The sequence below is a fragment of the Vulpes vulpes genome, chromosome 8 (genome assembly GCF_048418805.1).
Source record: "Vulpes vulpes isolate BD-2025 chromosome 8, VulVul3, whole genome shotgun sequence".
Classification (NCBI taxonomy): domain Eukaryota; kingdom Metazoa; phylum Chordata; class Mammalia; order Carnivora; family Canidae; genus Vulpes; species Vulpes vulpes.
In genome coordinates, this window is record NC_132787.1 from 33,092,843 (window position 1) to 33,116,766 (window position 23,924).

General features: G+C 43.0%; 1 protein-coding gene and 1 long non-coding RNA gene across 5 annotated transcripts in view; both read left to right on the forward strand.

Moving 5' to 3' along the window:
• Positions 1 to 1,732: 1,732 nt before the first annotated feature.
• Positions 1,733 to 4,008, forward strand: LOC140599827 (uncharacterized). The gene is made up of 2 exons (XR_012002816.1): positions 1,733 to 1,854; positions 3,113 to 4,008. It is a non-coding gene; the product is annotated as an uncharacterized lncRNA (long non-coding RNA).
• A 10,501-nt stretch (positions 4,009 to 14,509) lies between these two features.
• The window catches only part of GPR19 (G protein-coupled receptor 19), a 39,859-nt gene continuing 30,444 nt past the window's right edge, over positions 14,510 to 23,924 (forward strand). Inside the window, exons 1-2 of one of the 4 annotated variants that reach the window (XM_072766016.1) lie at positions 14,510 to 14,742; positions 15,348 to 15,433. The gene's annotated coding sequence lies outside the window, so the exon portion shown is untranslated. Of the gene's footprint in view, positions 14,817 to 15,347; positions 15,434 to 23,924 lie in introns of all 4 variants that reach the window. The other 3 variants (XM_072766018.1, XM_072766019.1, XM_072766017.1) reach the window with 3 other exon arrangements.

Consider the following 23,924-nt stretch of genomic DNA (forward strand, 5'->3'; position numbering starts at 1 on the left):
AGGCCATGGATGGTATGCTGAAAAAAAATTTTTTTTCCCTTCAAAAAACAGTGGGAACTGATAGAGCTTTTGGTCAGTAAATAACATGATCACTGTCTAGGTTTGTCTCTTGAAGAAGAGCAAGCCTGGGCCCTGAGAGACAGTGGCAAATGGAAAGAACAAAATGGAAAGCTAGGTAGACAGTCCCATTACTGTGTTAATCCAAAGGAAGCTGGTTGTTAGATGAAGTATGGATGTGAGGCAAGAGAGTAGAAGCATGGGTCACGAGACCAGGATGAGAGGATTTGGAACAGAGGGTAAGAGCCCATCTGGCATGACCACCTGAGCTACAAAGTAGCTGCAGATGTTTTGTATGTGGTGATTGCGGCCTTGATGGTAGGTGGAGAGGTAACTGGTAAGGGGTCTAGATTGTCTTGGAAAACTGGATCTTTGTATTAGGAAGTGGCATCTGGGCATGCCTAGGTGGCTCAGCTGTTGAGCGTCTGCCTTCAGCTCAGGGCGTGATCCCCTGCATGGGGCTCCCTTTGAAGAGCCTGCTTCTCCCTCCGTCTATGTCTCTGCCATTCTCTCTGTCTCTCATAAATAAATAAATAAATAAATAAATAAATAAATAAATAAATCTTTTTTTTCTTTTTAATGGAAGTAACATCTAACAAGAGTAAAAGATGGAAAAAAAAAAAGAGTAAAAGATGGGTGATGAGCCTAGAGAGGCTGACTCAGGGAGGTAATTTTGGTTATTTTGGAGGTTGATTGCAGTTATTCAAGCAAGGGATACAACAGCATTAAGCAGTGCTGCGGAGGAGGGAATGAAAAGCACAGAACAAATGTAGGATTGCTTAGGTAGTTAGAAGAGCTAAGGAGGGGGTGCCTGGGTGTTTCAGTTGGTTAAGCATCCACCTTCCACTCAGGTCATGATCTCAGGGTCCGGGGATGGAGCCCTGCATCAGGCTCCCCGCTCAGCAGGGAATCTGCTTCTCCCTCTCCTTCTGCCCCTCTCCCTCACTTGTGTGCTCTCTCTCTCTCTCTCCCTCCCTCAAATAAAGTCTTTAACTAAACAATGACAACAAAAAGAGCTAATGGGATTGAGGAAAAATGGAGAAATGGAGGAGGACTTTAAGGACTCACACTTGGATATTTCCGTTAAGGAATAGCAGTAACACAGAGGGAGGATGTTACAGAGACTGCTAGCTGTCCCCCCAAATCCATTCTTGGTTTCTCCCTTAGGCTCATAATTATAACTGGGCTACAGCTGCCCAGCCACACTAAATTTCCCAGCCCCTGCAGATAGATGTGACCTTGTGATTAGGTATTTTCCAACAGAATATAAGGAAAAGTGATATGTGTCTTCCAGGTCCAGTGCATAAAACCTGTCACATCAGCCTCCTCCTTCTGCCTCTCTTTCCCCTTTCCCATGGGCTATAAGGGTGAATACTATTGCAACTTTGGAAGCCACATGTTTTTCATTTTGTTTCTGTTTTAAGCTCTACACTCAACGTAGGGCTTGCAGTCATGACCCCAAGATCAAGAGTCCCATGCTCGGGATCCCTGGGTGGCGCAGCGGTTTGGCGCCTGCCTTTGGCCCAGGGCGCGATCCTGGAGACCCGGGATCGAGTCCCACATCGGGCTCCCGGCGCATGGAGCCTGCTTCTCCCTCCGCCTGTGTCTCTGCCTCTCTCTTTCTCTCTGTATGACTATCATAAATAAATAAAATTAAAAAAAAAAAAAAAAGAGTCCCATGCTCTACAAAACAGAGCCAGCCCGGTGCCCTTGGAAGCCACATGTTAAAGGTGATAGAACGACGTCAACCAGAGATCCCTGGGTGGCTCAGCGGTTTGGCATCTGCCTTTGGCTCAGGTGATGATCCTGGAGTCCTGGGATCGGGTTCCGTGTCGGGCTCCCTGTGTGGAGCCTGCTTCTCCCTCTGCCTGTGTCTCTGCCTCTCTCTCTCTCTGTGTGCCTCTCATGAGTAAATAAATAAAATCTTTGAAAGAAGAAAAGAAAGAAAGAAAGAAAGAAAGACGTCAACCTGACTTGAGAGAAAAAACACGTTTCTATTTCATTGAACCATTATGTTTAGGTCTATTTGCTATAGCATTTTACAGTCATTGTAATTAATATAGAGGGGGAAATTGAGGAGATAAAGAACAGGGAAGATCAAGAATTTGATACAGTCAGTATACGCATTGAGACTGGATCCAAGAAAAGAGAGTCAATGTTCGTTAAGAGGGCAAAAGAGATAGTATTAGAAACATGAATCTGAACCATTATGTGAAGGGACGTCACGGTTAGTGGGGCTCTGTGAGGCCTGTCCATATTTATAAATGTGCCATTAATCATACAGCCACATCAGATACTTAGTAAAGTTTACAAAGGCATGGAAATAAGGATGTACATAGTGTTTTCAATCCTTTTATGTTTATGTTGTGTGCTCCAGGTATGCAAATTCATTGTTTCTTCACCATCCCATGCTCTCTTCTCAGAGAGTCTGTTCCCTTAACCTCTTTTGCTGAGGGACAGTAGAGTAGATGACACTGTTCCCATTCTGTTCCTGAAGTTGACCAGATTAGGGGAGAAGGGTATCCTCTCTGACCTAAACTTGGCCAACCAAATTCTCTCTCCTGAAAATTTGGAACCAGGTTTCAGAGTCCTTCAGTTCATAAATTGGAAGTTAAAGATTAATAAGGTAATGCAGATTTGGAATTGAAAGAGCTGTTTTAAGAAAGGTCTCTTTGGCCCATATGTGTTGGATTTGCAGATAAAGATTGCCTGTAGAGTTTCAGCAGAAAGAAATGGACATGCAAAGAAGGGCAGAGAAGATAAACTATGGGTTTTAGAAAGACAGACAACCCTTAGCAACCAAAGACTCCCCAGTTTCTGGATCCTGCACCTCAACTCCCTGGACTTAAGTTTTTTTGGGACAGCCCTGTGTTTATAAAACAGTCTCCCCTGCTTTTTTCCCAGCTAGTTTGTTATGGGTTTCTGTTAGCTGAATCCAAGATGTTCCTGATGAACACAATAGTTTACATATTTGAAAGCAGCTTTTCTGATGTCATCACATTTGGCCCTCATAAGACCACAATTATGAGATGAATGCTATTATGTACTCCTGCAGATGAAGCCCTGAAACAGAAGGCTGAGTGTTCCAAAGCCACGGAGGAAAGCAGAAAAGGCATGAAGACTAGTGTGCCTGCGCTTGTGAAGCACAGTCCAGAGTCCATGGTGAGGACACTTGAAGATGCAATGATGTAGTGGATTTGTAAATTTCATGATTGAGGCATCATTGCCTTAATTTATGTACAGTGCACTCTTCATAAAAAGTTTCGTTGGTGGGATGGGGCAACGCCTGGGTATCTAGGTCAGTTGAGCCTCTGACTCTTGGTTTGGGCTCAGGTCATGATCTCGTGGGTCTGGGATCCAGCCCCGAGCCGAGCTCCGTGCTCAGTGGGAAGTCTGCTTGAAATTCTCTCCCTCTGCCCCTCCCCCCACACCCTCAAGTGCTAGCTCTCTCTCTCTCTCTCTCCTTCTCTTTCAAATTAATTAATTAATTAATTAAAGAAGAAGAAGACGATGGCGATTTTTTTTTGGCGGGGGGGTCGAGAAATGAGATTTAAATTCCTGGGAAGAAAATTAGTATCTTTGAAAGAAACTGAATTCAAGGGTTTCAAATTGATAAGTGGGGTCATGCTTTAAAAAAAAAAAATCCGGGATCCCTGGGTGGCGCAGCGCTTTGGCGCCTGCCTTTGGCCCAGGGCACGATCCTGGAGACCCGGGATTGAATCCCACGTCGGGCTCCTGGTGCATGGAGCCTGCTTCTCCCTCTGCCTATGTCTCCGCCTCTCTCTCTCTCTGTGTGTGTGACTATCATAAAAAAAAAAATCCCTCAAGCATTTCTACTAAGAGAAAAATCATCATTTTCAAGTAAAATATAGTAAGCAAATGCAGATTTACTAGTATTGCTGGTTTCATAAGAATGTGAAATAAACAGAAAAACCTGGATTCATAACCACATGCCTGATTTATGTGATTTATTTACCCAATTTATTCAATTTCCAAGATTGAAATGTAAGTGGACAAACTTGGTGACTAGAATGTGGAATTTGGGACAATAAACATGTTCACTACCAATTCACTGTTTTCCACGACATTCTATTCTTTAAATTGAGAAAACATGAAGGAGAAAACCTCCCTTGATTAGGATCTCAGTCTTCAGTTTATGCAAACTTACACCTAAAAGACAGAGAGAGAGAGAGAGAGAGAGAGAGAAAGTGCTCATTTTCTACTCCTGACCACTCTCTGAATAACTGTTCACATGAATATTTGTTCATTCCTTTATTCATTAAATTTTTAATGAGCCCTTACCAGATGCCAGCCTTTCTGGGGACACAGTAGAAAACAAAGATAGCCAAAGTCCTGCTTTCATGGAATGGAGCTTACACTCAAGTGTGGAAGGCAGACAATACACAAACAAATAAGCATAGTATGTCATGTTGTTACAAGTACTAAAAAGAAAAATAAACTACTTCAGGGTACCGAGAGTAATGATGGCAGATGCTATATTAACAGGAAAGGATTCGTTGATAAAGTGACATTTGAATAGAGACCTCAATGAAATGAGGGCATTGACTATGTAATTTTGTATGTTCCAGGCAGAGGAAATAGCAAATCCCAGGGCCCTGAGGTAGGAATGTGCCTGGAATGGCTGAAGAACAGTAAGGGAACTAGAAAGCCAGAAATAAAGTAGGGGCTGGGAGGTAGGAAATGAAATCAGACAAGTAGGGGCCCAGATTATGTATCCTTTATAGGTCATGCTAAAGACTTTGGATTTTATTCCAGTTGAGATAAGCTGTCTTTGAGCAGAGAGTTTTGAACGAACTTTGGCTAACTTTGATCACTTTACTGAGTGGGAAGTACTTCAAAGAAGCAAGAGAGAAGCAGAAAGACCAGTTAGCAGGTCACTGAAGTAATCCAAAAGGAGATCATGTCGGCTCAGACCAGGATGGTAGCAATGTAAGCAGAAAAAGGATAGAATTGATAGATGTGTTTTGAAAGACATAGCCAATGGGATTTGCTGAAGGATTGGAAATGTGTGCATGAGAGGGAGGAGTCCATAATGACTCCAAAGCTTTTTGGCCTAAGCAATTGAAGAAAAGTTTGGCCATTTACAGAGATGGGGTTGGCTGGGAGATGGACAAATTTTGCTTTGACTGTGTTAAGCTTGAGATATCCATAGACATCCAAATGGAGATGTTGAGAAAGCAGATGGATATATGAGTCTGGAATTCAGGGGAGAGAGATTTGCACTGCAGACACAAATTTGGAGATTGTCAGCATTTAGGTGATGGGACTAGAAGCTATGGGACCAGATAAGCTCACTAAGGAAGTAAGTTTAGACAGAGAAGAAAAGAGGCCTGCGAACTCTCTTGCACTGTTGGCAGGAATGCAAGCTGGTGCAGCCACTCTGGAAAACCGTATGGAGGTTGCTCAAGAAGTTAAAAATAGAGCTACCCAATGACCCAAAAATTCCACTACTGGATATTTACCCGAAAGATACAGATGTAGTGAAACGATGGGACACCTGGATCCCAATGTTCATAGCAACAATGTCCACAAGAGCCAAACTGTGAAAGGAGCCATAATGTCCTTTGACCGATGAATGGATAAAGAAGATGTGGTCTAGGGATCCCTGGGTGGCGCAGCGGTTTGGCGCCTGCCTTTGGCCCAGGGCGCGACCCTGGAGACCCGGGATCGAATCCCACGTCGGGCTCCCGGTGCATGGAGCCTGCTTCTCCCTCTGCCTGTGTCTCTGCCTCTCTCTCTCTTCCTGTGTGACTATCATAAATAAATAAATAATAAAAAAAATTAAAAATAACAAATAACTATTTAAAAAAAAAAAGAATAGTTTTGGTAGACTGGAAGATATGAAAACCTGACTGCTATGTACCCACATGAATAAAATATGCGCACATGTACCTATTGTGAGCAGAGCATAGCTAGGTTCTAATATCAGGCAACCAGTCTGGAAGTAGGCCAGGGTTAAGGTCTGAGCATTGGCAGATGGGGAGTAAACACATTATAAAGGTGCCTCCCACTGATTACCTTCTCTACTTGTTTCTTTGTATGGTTTCACAATGCTTCTTTCAATATCTTTTCTGAACTTTCCTAAAAATTGTCATGTCAACAAACTTCCTTAAACCTCTTTGAAAGGAATCGCTTTTGGAGAATGTGCTAAGAGAATTAGCACAGAATTAGCTTTCCTTGTGAGTCTCATATTTCAACTAGCTAATGTTCTACTCAGAAATTCATTGTAGAACAGCATCTTCTGTTCCCACCATAACAGTCTGATTTACCAAATAAACAGTGTAAGTCTCTATTATAAATTCTTAGTGTATTAAAAGGGCAATTAGTTGCATTTTTATTTATTCTTGATAAAAAGCCTTTCCTTACTCTGTCAGGATGGTATTCTTCTACAAACCTCAAAAGTCTGTTTAGGATCTTCCTATGACAGTGGAACAGTTAGATCTCCAGCATCAAATGCAATTTGTAGCCTTTTTCCTTAATGCGGGATTAGATTTTCTGACCTAGAATGTTTCAGAGTAGTTTTCCATATCTTCCTTTACTGAAGAAACAGGAACATCCAGAAAAGTTAGGCCCTCTGTGGCCACAGGAGGACAGAAGAGGGTTAGTAATAAGATAGAATTCCCCGCCAGAGCATTCATCAGGCAGGAATGTATCTGACCTGCTGAGTTATTTAAACAGCACAGGAGGGCAGCACCAGGCCAGAACTGTCAACCCTAATCCCGCAACTAAGTCAAACCACAACCATATTTGTAACCTACTTTTTTAAATGCATACTTAAGAGTTTTAATCCCCTCCAAATGTATATGAACTCTAAATTTGCATAGATTCTACCTATTAAGCATTTCCAGATTGTCTTATACATTAATGTACATTAGTACATTACTCATATACTAATCTGAATTTAAAATTCATTTGATCATAGCAGAGTGTTTTAATAACTGTGCGGTCAAGGTATTATTATAACCCTTAACAAGTAAGGAAGTAGAAATACAGATAAAAAGTGATTTGTCCATAGTCACACACAATTAGATGTAAAGTCAAGGTAACAACTTCAACCTGATTCTTCTTTTGTTTTTTGTTTTTTTTTTAATATTTATTTATTTATTTATTCATGATAGAGAGAGAGAGAGAGAGAGGCAGAGACACAGGCAGAGGGAGAAGCAGGCTCCATACCGGGAGCCCGACACGGGAGGCGATCCGATCGTGCCCTGGGCCAAAGGCAGGTGCTAAACCACTGAGCCACCCAGGGATCCCCAACCTGATTCTTTTCTACTAAACTTTTTTTCTACTATCTTTCAGAAAGATAGACCCCTCACCCACACAAACACATATACTGCCTCCATGACATATTCACCTTGACTTCAGATATAAATCTACTACAGTCTTTAGTGTTTTTTGTATCTCCAATGAGGCCAATTCCAACCCTCTAAACAAAATAAATGCAAAGTATGTAGCACCCAATAGATATTAGCAGCCAATATATATAGTTTCAGTATAGCTCAGAGATAATTCCCATTGCATTCTATTATGGGGTCTTAGATATGGCAGTCAGAGAACCCATCAAGTCTACAGCCCCTTTCAAGACAAAGTGCTTTACCTACAGGCTATGGCATTGGCTCCTGTCCAAGAGCTGTGGTTTATGATGAGGTCTGATACAGAGGGCCCTGTACAAAAGCAAGATGGTAATTAGCTAATTCAATCTTATATACTGACTCAAGATTTAGAACAGGGAAGTATAGTAAGAATCGGAAGGTCGTTGTGAAAAGAGAACAGACAGATACAGAGAGAAGACATGCAGGCACCCTACAGTCACTATGTGCTGGAATGACAGGCCATGGACTTTCATGGCAAAAGTGTCTGGAACTCCCAACATCCCAAATGTATGTTTGATTCCTGTTTACCTGGGACTCTTTCAAGGCTCTATCGTTTGGCTTTCTATTTTCTTTCTTTTTTTTTTTTAAGATATTATTTATTTATTCATGAGAGACACAGAAAGAGAGAGGCAGATATAGGCAGAGGGAGAAACAGGCTCCACGCAGGGAGCGCCGCATTCAGCCCAGGGCCTGATCCTGGGGACCAGGGATCGAGTCCCATGTCCAGCTCCCTGCGTGGAGTCTGCTTCTCCCTCTGCCTGTGTCTCTGCCTCTGTGTGTGTGTGTCTCATGAATAAATAAATAAAATCTTTAAAATAAAATAAAATATTCTGTTATTTAAATAACCATAGGATGCAAAACAAATTTAAAAACTACTTAAGTATGCATAATTTGCATGAGCCATAAGGCCAGTCACTAGAGGAATTTTGAAAAGTGAGTAAAATATAACTACTCTCTTCAATGGGGGGAGTTTTATTCTATGTATAAAAATTAAACAAAGAGATAATAACAGTAATGCAAGGCTAAATATGTGTGCTTTAAAAAGATAGTACAGAGGCTTCTGGGTGGCTCAGTGCATTAAGCATCTGCCTTCACATTAGGTCATGTTCTCTGGGTCCTGGAGTTGGGCTCCCTGCTCTGTGGGGAGTCTGCTTGTTTGCTTCTCCCTCTGTTTGCCCCTCCCGACCGCCCTCCTCATCCCCCCACCCATAATCTCTCAAATAAATAGAATCTTTAAAAAAATTTTTTAAAAATAATATAAGCAGGGGAGCCCTGGGTGGCTCAGCGGTTTAGCGCCTGCCTTCGGCTCAGGTCGTGATCCTCAAGACCCCGGATCGAGTCCTGCATCAGGCTCCCTGCGTGGAGCCTGCTTCTCCCTCTGCCTGTGTCTCTGCCTCTCTCTGTGTCTCTCATGAATAAATAAATAAAAGCTTAAAATAATGATGTAAGCAAAGTGTCATGGAAATTTTTTTTTAAGATTTTATTTATTTATTCATGAGAGACACAGAGAGAGGCAGAGACACAGGCAGAGGGAGAAGCAGGCTCCACGCAGGGAGCCCAGCAGGGAGCCCTCCAGGATCACTACCTGAGCCCAAGGCAGGCGCTAAACCGCTGAGCCACCCAGGCTGCCCTGTAATGGAGTTTTTAGAGGGGAGTTCAGGGAAGGCTTCAGAGGTTGATTTTGAAATGGGTCTTTTTTTTTTTTTTTTTTGGAAGATTTTGTTTGTTTATTTGAGAGAGCGAGTGGGCACAGGTTCCAGCGCTGGAGCAAGGGGGCGGGGAGGAGGGGAGGAGGCAAAAAAGGAGAGGGAAGGGGAGGAGGAGCGGGAGAAGCAGACTCCTCAAAGGGCAGGGAGCCCAATGTGGGGCTCCATCTCTGGACCCCAAGATCATGACCTCAGCGGAAAGCAGATGCTTAACCAACTGAGCCACCCAGGTGCCCCTTGAAATGGATCTTAAAAACTTAGTGGATTTTAACTGGGGGAGGGTGGTAATTCAGTTAATCAAATGGGACAACTTACTAAATTTTAACTTGGTAACCAGAAGTCATCGTATTCCCCTGTTATTGTTCACTGGCACTGTTCAAGAATAGCCCATAATCATAAATCAATCCTTTAAAAATATAGGATCAAAATTCTCTGTCCCTTTTGCCTACTGGCAGTTCCATCTCCTACCATAAAAGCTTTATGTGCCAGATATAGTCACTATTAGCACATATGCAGTTAGTAAATGAGGGAAATAATGTCAATATAATTCAGAAATTACATTGGTTCGTTCATTTTTTCTCCTGGTGTACTTATATTTTGAAGTGAACGGGGCAAGCCTTCTTTTTCATTAAGTAGAAAACCTTAGCAATATAAAGATTTTAAGAAAAAAAGCAGTTCCTCAGGAATGTCTCTTTGTGCAAATGGAGGCTTGTTTGATAGCTTCAAGAACCTTTAACCTTTCACAACAATAACTTACATGGTGAAGTTGCACAGTGTAAATGAAAGTTTCTCCTATGTGTGTGTGTGGGGGGGGTAGGATACTGATTGAGAAGGCTAATTCTTGGGTCATATTTTTTATTTTGATGAAACTGCTTTTAATTGGAGACAAATGCCCTCCATGACCTATATGTACAAGAAGGAAGCATATGTCCTACGGTTAAAGGTTCTAAAGCAGTACCATCCAATAGAAATATGAGACACATATGCAATTTTAAGTTTTCTAATAGCCACATTTTAAAAAAGTAGCATAAAAAGGAACAAGTGAGGGATCCCTGGGTGGTGCAGCGGTTCGGCGCCTGCCTTTGGCCCAGGGCGCGATCCTGGAGACCCGGGATCGAATCCCACATCAGGCTCTCGGCGCGTGGAGCCTGCTTCTCCCTCTGCCTGTGTCTCTGCCTCTCTCTCTCTCTCTCTCTCTCTGTGACTATCATAAATAAGTAATAATAAAAAAAAAAATTAAAAAAAAAAGGAACAAGTGAAATATTTCAACACATGGTTGATATAAAAACTATTAATGAGCTATTTTACATTTTTTTCTTACTAAGTTTTTGAAATTTGTTATTTTGTTTAAAGCACACTCCAATTAGTTTTTTTTTTTTTTTTAAAGATTTTATTTACTTATTCATAGAATCACAGAGAGAGAGGCAGAGACACAGGCAGAAGGAGAAGCAGGTTCCACGCAGGGAGCCGGACCTGGGAGCCGATCCCAGGTCCCCAGGATCACACCCCGGGCTGCAGGCGGCACCAAACTGCTGCGCCACCAGGGCTGCCCTAGCACACTCCAATTTGAATGAGCATATTTAAATGCCCCAGAGCTACACATGGTTAATGGATACCATCTTGGGCAGCATAGCTCTAAAGGATGACTGAAGTTGAACAAGGATACCAGTGGAGATTTAATTGGCATTATTTTTTATTAGCATAGTAAACTTTATTGTCCTCAAGTAACAAAGTTGCATAGGTTTTGATGGACTGCTCCTAAGCTTGTATTTTCTGTAAGTCCTGTTATTTTTAGTGCACCATTCTAAAGAACACTTGTTTTTCCTGTACATACTTTCTTAGCCTTCCTCTCAGCCATGGGTAGTCAGTCATATGATATAGTTCTGAGCAATGTAAAGGGAAGTCTGTAAAGTCATATGGGGAAATTTTTCACCCTGATAAGAAGGCCACAAGGAGTTAGCTTACCCCCACCCCACACTCCTGCCTTTCTGTTGATATAAGAACAAGATGTCTGAAGCTATTGCAGCCATCTCATGACTATGATAGAAGACTCTTTAATATGTTGAGGATGACAGAACAGAAAGGCATCTTGGCTTATCAGAGATGAAAATGCAATGAAGCAGGTAGACATGCAAATATGGCTCAGTCCCCTGAGAGATGGGAGGGAGACTGGGGCAGAATTCGCTAGGAGAAGGAAGGGTGCTTCCATGGAGATGTCCTCAATGGGTTTTGCTTAATAGTCAACTGAAGCTCACCCTTTTTTCTCCTCTCTTTCTCCCCCTTGCTAACTGATGAGAATATTTTCTTTAGGTATGACAAGAGTGCTAGAATTACTCCCAACACATAAAAGAGTTCAGAGTTAGAAGCAGCAGTAAAATTTCCTTTAAGTCCCTTATCATAGGTTTTATGCATAAACGCTGCACTTTGGTTGTATATATGTGTTTAATACTTTTTTTTAAAAAAGATTTTATTTATTCATGAGAGACACACAGACAGAGACAGAGACATAGGCATTGGGAGGCAGGGAGCCTAATGTGGGACTTGATCCCAGGACCCTGGGATCACAACCTAAGCCAAAGGCAGATGCTCAACCACTGAACCACCCAGGTGCCCCTGTGTTTAATACTTTTAAAAGATGTTTAAAGTTATCTATCTTGAAAAAAATTTCCATAACGCAGTTAATAAGATCACTGATTCAACTAATTTTGAGTAATTGTAATGTGTATCAGATTCATTGCTCAATAGTTTCTTACTTGTCTCAGGGTCACAATAATTCAAGAACCCAGATTCACATAAATATGTGGATTAAAATGGCAACAAGGGCAGCCTAGGTGGCTCAGCAGTTTAGCGCTGCCTTCAGCCCAGGGCCTGATCCTGGAGACCCAGGATCGAGTCCCATCCCGCATCGGGATCCCTGCATGGAGCCTGCCTCTCTCTCTGTGTGTATCTCATGAATATATAAATAAAATCTTTAAAAATAAATAAATAAATAAAATGGCAACAGTTTTTTTTTCACTGCTTTATAGTGTCAGGGTAAATCAGAGGACAGTGTGCCCAGAATGCTGCTAAAAAAATGGTCTCGGTAATTTTTTCAGCTACTAATTGTGGAAATTTTGGAAGTATATTTCCTGCTGAGTCATATGACAGACTGAATGGGTAACCATTCCACTTGTGAATTTCTTTTACTCATCAAAGGATTTTTTTTTTTTTCAGTGAACAAAGATGAAGTTTTGTTTGACCACTTATCAGTCTTATACTAACATTTTTATCACATGTAAATGAACCAGGCGTCTCAAAGGATTCACAGTTCTTTATCAACTTTCATCCAATTCCCATACTTAATTTTCAGTAGAGTCATCTCATCCAGTGCAATAAAAGTACTGTTTGTTTTACAGTTGTTGATTGCCTTAACAAAGTAAGCCAGCCGTCTTTATGAGTCAGTCTTAATCATTAAGGTGAACAAAGAATCAATTCACCTTATCTACATTTCTTTTCCTTTATGAAGAAAATGCCAATTCAATCCTGGCTTAGAAAACAGGTTATCACTTTCCTCAACCAAATGAATGTACTTCTAGATAACAGAGCAGGATTTTAAAGTCACTTCTGACTTTGGTGCAAATATGCCTTGAAAGGTAAGCATCCACACTACCAGATTTACTAAATTTTACTATCATATTGAACATAAGAAAATTCCAGAGGCTAATTTTTAAATTTATTTGAGAGCAAGAGAGTGCAAGCACCCATGTGAGCAGGGGAGGGGGTAGGAAAAGAGGGAGGAGAGAGGGAATCCCAAGCAGACTCAGGTACCCAATATGGGATGCTACCTTGCCAAACCCCAAGATCACCACCCGTGCCAGGCTCAACTGGTTGAGCCACCCAGGCACCCCCAGAAGGTAATTTTTTAAGGTGAAGGCCCTATGTGAACCATGCTGGAAATGTCCAAAGCCTTCAAAATCTGGCCTCACCGGCACACATATACATGCATTTTTCTCTATGTAATTTCATGCTACCTAAAAATCTCACCTTATTTTGTAGAAGTTTTCTTCTACCCTAAATCCAAGTCTTCATCATTTAAAACTTAATAGAGTGCAAGAAAATTGCCAAATTGCTAACATCTATGCTTTTGTCCAACTCTAAGGTAAAGATTCAGATCCAGCTGAATTTACCCGTTATGTGTTTCTTTCCAAGCACATCAAAATGCATCACTAGAAAAATCTTCCGTAAAGATACTTAAAAATCAGCTTGTCCGCCTTTTTTGGGTCTTCAGCTTGTCCTAAATCTGTAGCACTAAGTGCTACAAGATCTTCTCATTTTCTAAGTATCACAGACTTCTAACCCATGGGAAACGGATTCCTAAGGGAACTAACTTACAACCACCTTTTAAAATCTGCTGGTTGGTTTGTGCTTTTAGCGGCTATTGCTTCTAGAGTCACCTCTCTTTTTAGTTTCAAAATTTGCATGGCCGCCTCTTTGACTTTGTTCAAGAGTCAGTGTCAATCAAGCAGGTACTGCCTGCGGGTGGGAGGAGGGTGTCTGCTGGAGCAAGGTGGCTCTTGAGCTAGGCTTATTTGCATCCTGTCCGTAACAGACTGCCTATGTTCCATGTGCCCCTAAATACTACCTGCGCTCCGGGGCTCGCTGCCGCCCGCTCGCCGCTCCTTAGCCACGGCTGGGAGGCGCGCTCACCCCGGTCACGCTCACCATCGGGCTTATCCCACCGCAGGTCTGACTCGGCAGCGATTTCTGGACGTTCAGGGTTTTCATTACCGTTCGTATTTTCACTAAACGAGTGACACTTCCAACGTCCCGTTCTCCGCTTCCAGTCCGCGTTCCTGGCTGAGAGCGCGGCTTTGACTACGAATCACACCGCAAGACAGTGGACGCCGGCGCCCGGGAGGCGGGAAACCGAGCGCCGCGCAGGCGCAGTCCCAGGAGGAGGGCAAACCGGGTTGGGGGGGGCGGGGGGAGGATTTTTCGCAAAGTGGAAAGTGGAAAAGCAAAAACAAAACACCGCTTCTGGAGGTGATAAACCGCCTGGCTGTTTCTGTTTTTATTTCTGGCTTTTGTTCCTGAGGAACAGGCGCGGCCTTCGGGGCCTTGCGAAGGCTGCAGAATTCCTCCTCCCCGGGACCTGCCGCCAGCCAGCGCGTCGGCCAGTTCTATCGGCCTCGTTTGTTCTCGCCGCGGAGTTCGGATCTCCCGTATTTGTTTACAGCACGAATCCACCCCGATTGGGAGGGACGGAGCCTGGGGGGTGGGGCGGGGTGGAGGAAGGCACCACAACGCCAGAAAAAAAAAAAAAAACTCTCTTCTCGCGGCCGCCGCAAACATCGCGAGATCTGCCCGAGCGCCGAGCGGAACCTCCGAGGGCACGTCTGCGCATGCGCCTGACTAATTCCTTTTTAGCGCGAAAAAGTTTCGAAGCTTTCTGAGGCTTGGCCGTAAGCCGAATCTCCCCCTCCACAAGGGTCCGAGGGATTCAAACACACAACACTACATTCTTCCGAGACTTTGCAGTCACAACTCCGCATGATTGCACGGGCGTCCCTTCTCCCCGTTTAATAGCCATTGGCCGTGAATTCTGTGTGAGACGAATTTTCAGCGATTCCACTACTGAAGCAGTCGGGGTGGGAGAGCCGATCAGGGTTTCAAAATGAGGGTGATGACTTTTCTGTATTTGGAAGGATGACTCGGGGACTTAGAGGAGTAAATGTGAGAGGGCCAAGATTTAAAAAAAAATTTTTTTTTTTTTTTAGAGGAGTAAATCTGAGAGGGCCAAGACTTAAATTTTTTATTTTATTTTTTATAGTGGAGACTAAGGGAGATTGTTGAACTAAGGTAATGCAGTGGGAAGAAGATGGGAAAATTTGAGAATTTGAGAGGTAAATGAAGGCAGGAACTATACCCCACGAGGGAAAGGTGAGACTGAGACTAGAAAGACAACTGTTGGCAGTGGAAAAAAGTTCCTTGAAATAGTGTGAACCTATACTTGTTTGTAAAGGTAGGAATGATTAGGCCGTGATTTGTAAGGTGAAAATTGGGAAGTCCCTCCCTGAGTGGGACAAGGAGGATTTGAAAAGCCATAGTCCTGAACAAGGGCTGAGGTTAGGATTAGAAGGAACCGTTTAAGGTAACAGGGGTCGGGTATTTGGGAACTGTCTTGAGAGAACTAATCTTACCTCTTTTGCAGGATACATGGGACACTTGCACAAGCTTTGGATTTTGTCCTGCAGCATCTGACTGGTACCATCCAGACCCCCGAAGCGCTGCCTGCCAGTAAGTCCCCTGGTTCCTCCCTCCTCCCACCCACCCTGTCTATACCTCAGCCAGAATGAAGTGTGGATTTCATGGAGTGAAGCGGTGGAATTTAGTTACCAAGTCCATTAGACATACTACTAGTGCATGACAAAAATACATACTTCTAGCTCTGGCTTCCCAGTTCGCTAGGTATTAGAGTCCCTCTGGATACTGGCAGCAATTTTATGCAGCTTAGCCACTATGTTTTGAATGTATGTGTACTGTCCGGAGTACAAGGGACAGGAGGGATGGAGTACATAATTTTACTAGACCACCAAAGCAGTGGTTTGTAGGTAGGTAATATAGCTTCATCTGTAAGAAAATCTAAATATAGAAAGCCGCAGGATTTAAGTTAAGCAGTGATGGACAAAGGATCCAGGTATTATATAATTATATATAATGAAATTACTTCAATAAAGACCTAGATATGGCAGTCCCCTATCAAGAAGTTCTCCCTTGGAGCACTTCATACTGCATTTTAGCAGCCTAAAATGCAGCCTAATAGCTGGGCTCCATGTGTGCCATTTATGGGAAAATGTTCCCCCCAAAATTCATGGATCCAATAGAATTGGATTTCTGGGAGAAAGCCTGGGTGTCTTGTTTTAGGGAGTGGGATCATCCAGGTGTACGAGGGATGACATCTCAATATGGTGTCACAGAAAGTGTGTGGAATTGGGAATCAGACCTGGGGTTTGCCTCAGTTGGTTATGAGAGTTATTCTGTGTGACTTCCCTGGGCCTCAGTTTCCCTCTTTGTAGAATAAGGATGACAGTTCCTACCTCATAGGATGATTATAAAGATGAAATGAGGTAGTTTAGAAGGCTGCCTGAGTTACTACGCAGAACTTGATAATATAATTTATAATCAACAAATGAAAGTTTCTTTGCTGAGTATCCCACATTTATGCATGCCATCTGCCCCTCAAATATGGAAGCTCAGTGTAGCATAGAGCCATCTCTATTTCAGAGAGGTTGTTTACCTTGCCTTCACATTAGAATAACCTGAGGAGGAACGTCTGTGTGGCTCAGCGGTTTAGCATCTGCCTTCAGCCCAGGATGTAATCCTGGAGTCCTGGGATCAAGTCCCACATCGGGCTCCCTGCATGGAGCCTGCTTCTCTTTCTCTGTGTCTCTCATGAATAAATAAATAAAATCTTAAAAAAAAAAAAAATAACCTGGGGAGGTTAAAAAAAAGGCCCAGGCTTCACCTTACATCAATTAAATCAGAATCTCTGGTAGTGGAGCCTGGGCATCAATGTTTTTTAAAGCTCTTCATTTTGCTGCTGAAGCTAGAACTACTGCTTTAAGAATTCCCTCTAGAAGGAGAAAGAAATTAGACCTGTGGTTTGAGATGATCAATCTGTATACCTATGTATTCGAAAAAATTTTAGAGGAATAAAGGCTAGTGCTTGAAATGGGCAGATGAATAGGGCCTAGTGAACTATATTCAGGAAAAGAGACCACTATAATAAGAATGTGGTAAGCATCCTGATTTGGGAAAGGCAAGTGATGAGGTTGTTAATACAGTCCCCCGGAGTATATGGGCCTTGCTGTAGAGATGGAGGACTTTGAGCCTCCCAAGGTCATCCTTTGAGCTAGCACAGGCAATACCAATGATGATGTCTTTATTGCTTTACCTTGTGTGAATCCTTTTTTTTTTTTTTTAAGATTTTATTTATTTATTCATGAGAGACATAGAGACACAGGCAGAGGGAGAAGCAGGCTCCCTGCAGGGAGCCCAATGTGGGACTCCATCCTGAGACTCCAGGATCATGCCCTGAGCCAAAGGCAGATGCTCAAGCGCTGAGCCACCCAGGTGTCCCTATCATGTGGTGAATCTTGAGCTGAAGTCCATAGTGGGGTGTAGGAAACTTTTACAACTGGCTCTGCTCCATTGGTTGGGGAGGGGCATCATGGTATCACTGAAGTGTATGTATATGGGTGTTCTTCTCTGGTGAGAAGGTGCTTGTGGGAAAGCATGTGCAGCAGGACATTGAGGACATTGACACCGAAACCTATGAGAGTTGTTGTGGCTGCTCTGACTACACAAGTGGTTTTGTTGGTACTAACACATAAGAAAAGTGAGATGCAAGCCTGTTTTTGTAACCTTTCAGTGAATGTGGAGAGTGACTTGAACAGAAGCAATGGTATGTCTGGGTCAGGCATTTGAGCTTCTAAGAGACAAGTGCCTTTCTAGTAGGACAACTCTAGTTTCTAGGGATATAAGTGATTCAGATGTTGAAACCACCATACTACTTCAGTCTTTGGATGCCTAGATCCAAATGTAGCAGTAATGGCCAGGGCTATCTTCTGCCACATAGGCAGAAGCCTGTCCTTAACTGGGTCCCTTTTCTTGAGAAGCACATTAGTTTGTCTAGTCCCTTGAAAGAACATTGGGGAAATGACTACAAATTACTGGGTAGAGGGGAGACAAGGGAGACTGCAAAGATTATGAAGTGGGATATAGTAGAACATACATAAGTGAGTAGTGGAATGGAGGTAGGAGGATAGGAGACTTGGGGTAAGGAGGGAAGTGTGTTGAAAGTTAGAAAAATCCCGGGGCGCCTGCATGGCTGTTGGTTAGATGTCTGCCTTCGGCTCAGGTCATGATCGCAGAGTTCTGGAATCAAGCCCCACATAGGGCTTTCTGCTCAGCAGGGAGCCTCCTTTTCCCTCTCCCTACTGCTCCCTCTGCTTGTACTTCTCTCTCTGTCAAATAAATAAATAAAACATTTAAAGAAATAGAAAAATCCCAAGTAGTGACAGTTTAGTTCAGCTGTTATAAAAATATGTTAAAATAGAAGTGCTGCCTGAGTTTCTATGACAAGAAGTACCACAGACAGACCACTCTGTAGGACTTACACAATTTATAGGAAGGTAAGGTAAGAACTGATTAGGCTACTCTTGAACTCTCATATCAAGGGCATAAAAAGTCAAAATGAAGACTACTAAAGGAGTTTCAAAGATTTTTTTTTTTTAAGATTTTGTTTATTCATGAGAGATACACACACACACAGAGAGAGAGAGAGAGGCAGAGACACAAGCAGAGGGAAACCATCCTCCATGCAGGGAGCCTGACGTGGGACTCGATTCCGGGTCTCCGGGATCTTCAGCCCTGGGCTGAAGGCGGCGCTAAACCGCTGAGTCACCTGGGCTGCCCTAAAGAAGATATTTGAATGGAGTTATTGGAGTGCTGTTAGACAGGTCAGGGAGAGAGAAGTGGCCACACTCTTTTCCTAAATGTAGGAGGCACAAACTGGAAGGAGGGGGAAAGCATTGACTTTAAGTCAGGTGGCAAATGTGACTGTTATGCAGGCCTGGGTATTTTATTTTATTTTTAAAAGATTTTATTTATTTATTCATGAGAGAGATAGAGTCAGACACAGGCAGAGGGAGAGGCAGGCTCCCCACAGGGAGTCCGATACAGGACTCAGGACTCCATCCTGAACCCCGGGATCATACCCTGAGCCGAAGGCAAACGCTCAACTACTGAGCCACCCAGGCGTCCCAAGACTGGGTATTTTAGTTACTAACTTTTCTTAACTAAAGGTGACCAGAAAAAGGAATGGAACTACCCAAGTTTATATTCAGGATGGGAAAAGAACCAACCCCTACAGAGTGTTTTCACTGTGACAGTGGAAAATAAAAATTAAATTGCCTTAAGTTAGTCCCCAAAGTCAATTTTGTTCAATGTGCTGGAACATTATTGAGCATCTACTTTGTTTTTTTTAATCTTAGAGGTGTAAGGATGAACTGGATGACATTCTTCCCTATAAGAATTTATGAGTACAATGCAATGTAATATATACAACAGAAGTTATATGTGTGAGAACTAAAGAAGTACTGTAGTAAAAAGGAAGATATAAGTAACTAATTTCAGAGAGGGTGGGAGTAAAGGGACATAGAACCGCATGCAAGATGAAATCCAGCAGGGTTTGAGAGAGGAATAGATGTTCCCAAGGTGGGCAGGGCAGAGGACACCATGTGTCCTGGAAACAGCATAGTGTATGTGTGGGAGAGCTGTGAGCAGAGTGAAGGGTGTGCATAGCTAGGTGTGTGATTAAAATAGAGGTGCACTGGAGGCCACAGGTATTATGAGTTTAGAGTAGGACTGTTGACGGGTTCACCCGTGGAGAGTTAATGGAATTGTAAAAACACATGCATACATACTGAAATGCCAGTCATTTCCTCTAACAATCATTTCCTCCCTCTTCTCGCCCTGCCCTTTCATAAAATTTGCCAACTAGAGAGTGCTGAGAGGACAGTATGGGAACGCCTCTCTATCCCGCTGCTTACAACTGATTGGATCCAGCTGTATACCTGACTTAGGCTGAGTCAGACTGCCTCCTAAGAATACAGACCACAACATTGAGAGACAGGGGTCATGTATTTGACCCCAGCTTTACTGAAATATGATTGACCAATAAAAATTTTATATATTTAAGGTATACAGTGTGGTGTTTTGATACGCATATACATTGTGAGATTATTACCATTATTAAGCTAAGTAGTATATCCATATCACATAGTTAATATTTGTGTGCATGTGTGGTAAGAACATCTGAAATCTATCTTAGCAAATTTCAAATATACAATACATTATTGTTAACTAAAGTCACCATGCTGTATATTAGGTCTTCAGAACTTTGTTACCTTCTAACTCAAAGTTTGTACCCTTTGACCAGAATCTCCCTATTTTCCCCAACCTCCAGCCCCAGTAACTACTGTTTTAGTCACTTACTATGAACGTGACTTGTCTAGATACCACATATAAGTGAGATCATGCAGTATTTGTCTGTCTGGCTTATTTTCCTTAGTATAATGTCTTCCAGGTTCATCCATGTTGTCACAAACGGCAGGATTTCCTTCTTTTTAAAGGCTGAATAATATTTCTCTCTGTGTATCCTATTTCCTTTATCGATTCATCTGTTGACACTTAGACCCCGTATCTTGGCTACTGTGAATGATGCTTCAGTGGACATGGAATGCAGATATCTCTTCAAGATATGGTTTTATTTCCTTTAGAGATATTCTCAGAAATAGGATTGCTGGATCATATGGTAGTTCTGTTTTTAAGTGAGATTGACTTCTGGGACGCCTGGATGGCTCAGTGGTTGAGCACCTGCCTTTGGCTCAGGGTGTGATTTTGGATTGCAGGATCAAGTCCTACATTGGGCTCCCCTTGTGGAGCCTGCTTCTCCCTCTGCCTATATCTCTGTCTCTCTCTCTATGTCTCTCATGAATACATAAATAAAATCTTAAAAAAAGAGAGATTGGCTTACTTCGATAGGAGCATTGAACTTGTAAGGTCAGGTATGTTTCAAAGCCATCTTGGCCTGTTGGGGCCAGCTTTTGCGGGCCAGTAATGCAGTGTCAAGTTGGATGAGCTGATATCAAAAGAGAAGCAGGTGAATGTAGCTGATGAAGAGGGAATAGGAGACAATAGGCATTGTAGCCTTGTAGATAAAGAGGGAGAGTCAGTGGCTGCCTTGGCTCTGACAGCTTTCTGGTCCCTTATTTCAGCCCCATCTTAGGTCCGTATTCCTGTTCTTAAGTTTTGTACAGTTCTGAGTCTTTATAATCTTCTTCCACCTATTTACTGTCCCCAGCCTCCCAGACAGCACTGTAAGTGGCTAGTTGTGTTCTCCCCTTCCTTTTTTTTCTTTTTTAAAGATTTTATTTATTTATTCATGAGAATACACAGGGAGGAGAGAGAGAGAGAGAGAGAGGCAGACACAGGCAGAGGGAGAAGCAGGCTCCATGCAGGGAGCCCGACGTGGGACTCGATCCCAGGACTCCAGGATCACGCCCTGGGCTGTAGGCGGCGCTAAACCGCTGAACCACCAGGGCTGCCCTGTTCTCCCCTTCCTAATGTCTTGGCCTCATGAAACCATTATGACATACCTTCCACATAAAGAACACACATACATAAGAGGGACATTTATTTAACTTATTATAGCTCAGCTATGCCAAGAAAAATAAGTATCTTTTTTTTTTTTTCCTGGAGTTTTCATCTATGTATTAGTTATCTACTGCTACATAACAAGGTTTTCTCGTACTGGGACTCCTGGGTGGGGTGGCTCAGTCAGTTGAGTGTCTGCCTTCAGCTTGGGTCATGATCCTGGGGTCCTGGGAACGAGCTCTGATCCCTGCATTGGGCTCTCTGCTCAGCAGGGAATCTGCTGCTCCCTCTCCCACTGCCCCTCCCCTCCCTCCTGTGTGTGAGCCCTCTCTCTCTCTCAAATAAAAAAGTAAAATCTTAAAAAAGCACACACAAAATGCCCTAAAACTTACTAACTTAAAACAACAATAAACATTATTTCATAATTTCTGTGGATCAGGAATTTGGGAGGAGCTTAGCTGGACAATTCTGGCTTGGGGTCTGGCACATAGTTGCAGTCCCAATGTTAACAAGGACTGCAGTCACCTGACTAGGGCTAGAGGATCTGCTGCCATGGCGACTCAGCTGGTTGCTCCTTGGTGCTGGTTGGTAAGAGGCCTGTTTTCCATATGTGAGCCCCTTCATGAGATGGGTTGAATGTCCTTCTGACGTGGTGGCTCGCTTCTGCCAGAATGAGTAATCCAAGATGTTAGAGAGTCAGGCAGAAACTATCCTTATTATGATCTGGCTTCAGAAGTTACAATAGAATCCTTTCTGCCACATTCTCATCACTGGAAATAGGCTACTAAATGAGCCCCACCTACCAGGAGGGTTGTATTAGATATCACCCTTTGAAGGGAGGCATATCAAAGAATTTGTGGATATATTTTAAAACCACCACCACCACCACACACACGTATAACCTACCACAATTGTTAGGTTACAGGAAAAAAAAACCCAAAGTGTCTAATTCAGTTTCAAATATAGTTCAATTTCATTATTTAAACAATCCTTTAAAAAAATAATTCTTTTAAGTTGCATAAGTGTCCTTTGGATAAAAATGTTGCATGTTTCATAATACCTCCTAAGGAGGTCCTGCGTCTTCTCTAAAGATAACATCCATTTGTATGGAGGGTGGAGAGGGATAATGTACACATCCGTGCAAAATTGGTGAGAGAGATCGTATCACCTGGTTTCATTCTGGACCTAGAGTATATACTGGCAGTTTTCTGGCAGGATACCCCCTATGGGCCTGATCCCTGGGGAACTTGCTGGCCTGCAGTTGATGAATTCATGGCCCATTTTTGGCTTTAGGCAAATCTCCCAGGGAGTATTGGGTACTTCCTCTTGTGGACTCAGCTTCCCCTTGGCCCCTGCTATGGAGTCACCTCAGCCGGCCATGGCAGCCCCCCAACCCATGATGGTTAGTTCAGCATCCATGCTTCAAAGAAACAGAAACACCTTAGGATAGTGGACTGCTCTCTCTCTGACTACACTGTTAGAGACTTGCCATTGGCCCAAACAGCCATGGAAAGTGCAGAGAGTGAGATATGAGGGGCCTGGGCAGTCATTCCAAAAGAGTACCAGAGGTAGAGATCCTCCCAACATGGAAGTAGCTCATTGGTATGCAGAATAAGGGCCCCTTAGTGATGTCCATGTCCAATCCCTGAAACCTGTGAATATGTTACCTTATAAAAATAAAAGGAACTTTGTATATATGATTAAGTTAAGGACCTCGAGAGGGGAGATTACCCGATTTTCTGGGTGGGCCCATTCTAATGACATGGGTCCTTGAAAGAATCTTTCCAGTCTGAGGCCAGAGTCCAAGGCAGATGTGACTGTGGAATAATGGTTAGAGAGATACAAAGTTGTTGGTTTTATTTTATTTTATTTTATTTTATTTTATTTTATTTTATTTTATTTTATTTTATTCATTCATTCATTCATTCATTCATTCATTCATGATAGAGAGAGAGACAGAGACACAGGAGGAGGGAGAAGCAGGCTCCATGCCAGGAGCTCAACGTGAGACTCCATCCCGGGACTCCAGGATCACGCCCTGGGCCAAAGGCAGGTGCCAAACCGCTGAGCCACCCAGGGATCCCCAAAGTTGTTGGTTTTACAGATGGAGTAAGGGGGCTGCAAGCCAAGGAATGTGAGTGGCTGGAAAAGGCAAGGAAATAGATTCTCTCTGTAGCTTCCAGAAAGGAATGCAGCCCTACCATCACCATGATTTTAGCCCAGTCAGATTTTTAACCTACAGAACTGTAAGATGATACATCTGTTTGTTTTAAACCACTAAGCTGGGATCCCTGGGTGGTGCAGCGGTTTGGCGCCTGCCTTTGGCCCAGGGCGCAATCCTGGAGACCCGGGATCGAATCCCACATCGGGCTCCCGGTGCATGGAGCCTGCTTCTCCCTCTGCCTATGTCTCTGCCTCTCTCTCTCTCTCTCTCTGTGACTATCATAAATAAATAAAAAATACCTTTAAAAAAAAATCTAAACCACTAAGCTTATGGTAATTTGTTACAGCCACAGTAGAAAATGAATACACTCCAGTCCAACTTTAGCTTTGAAAGAGGTCGAGCCTA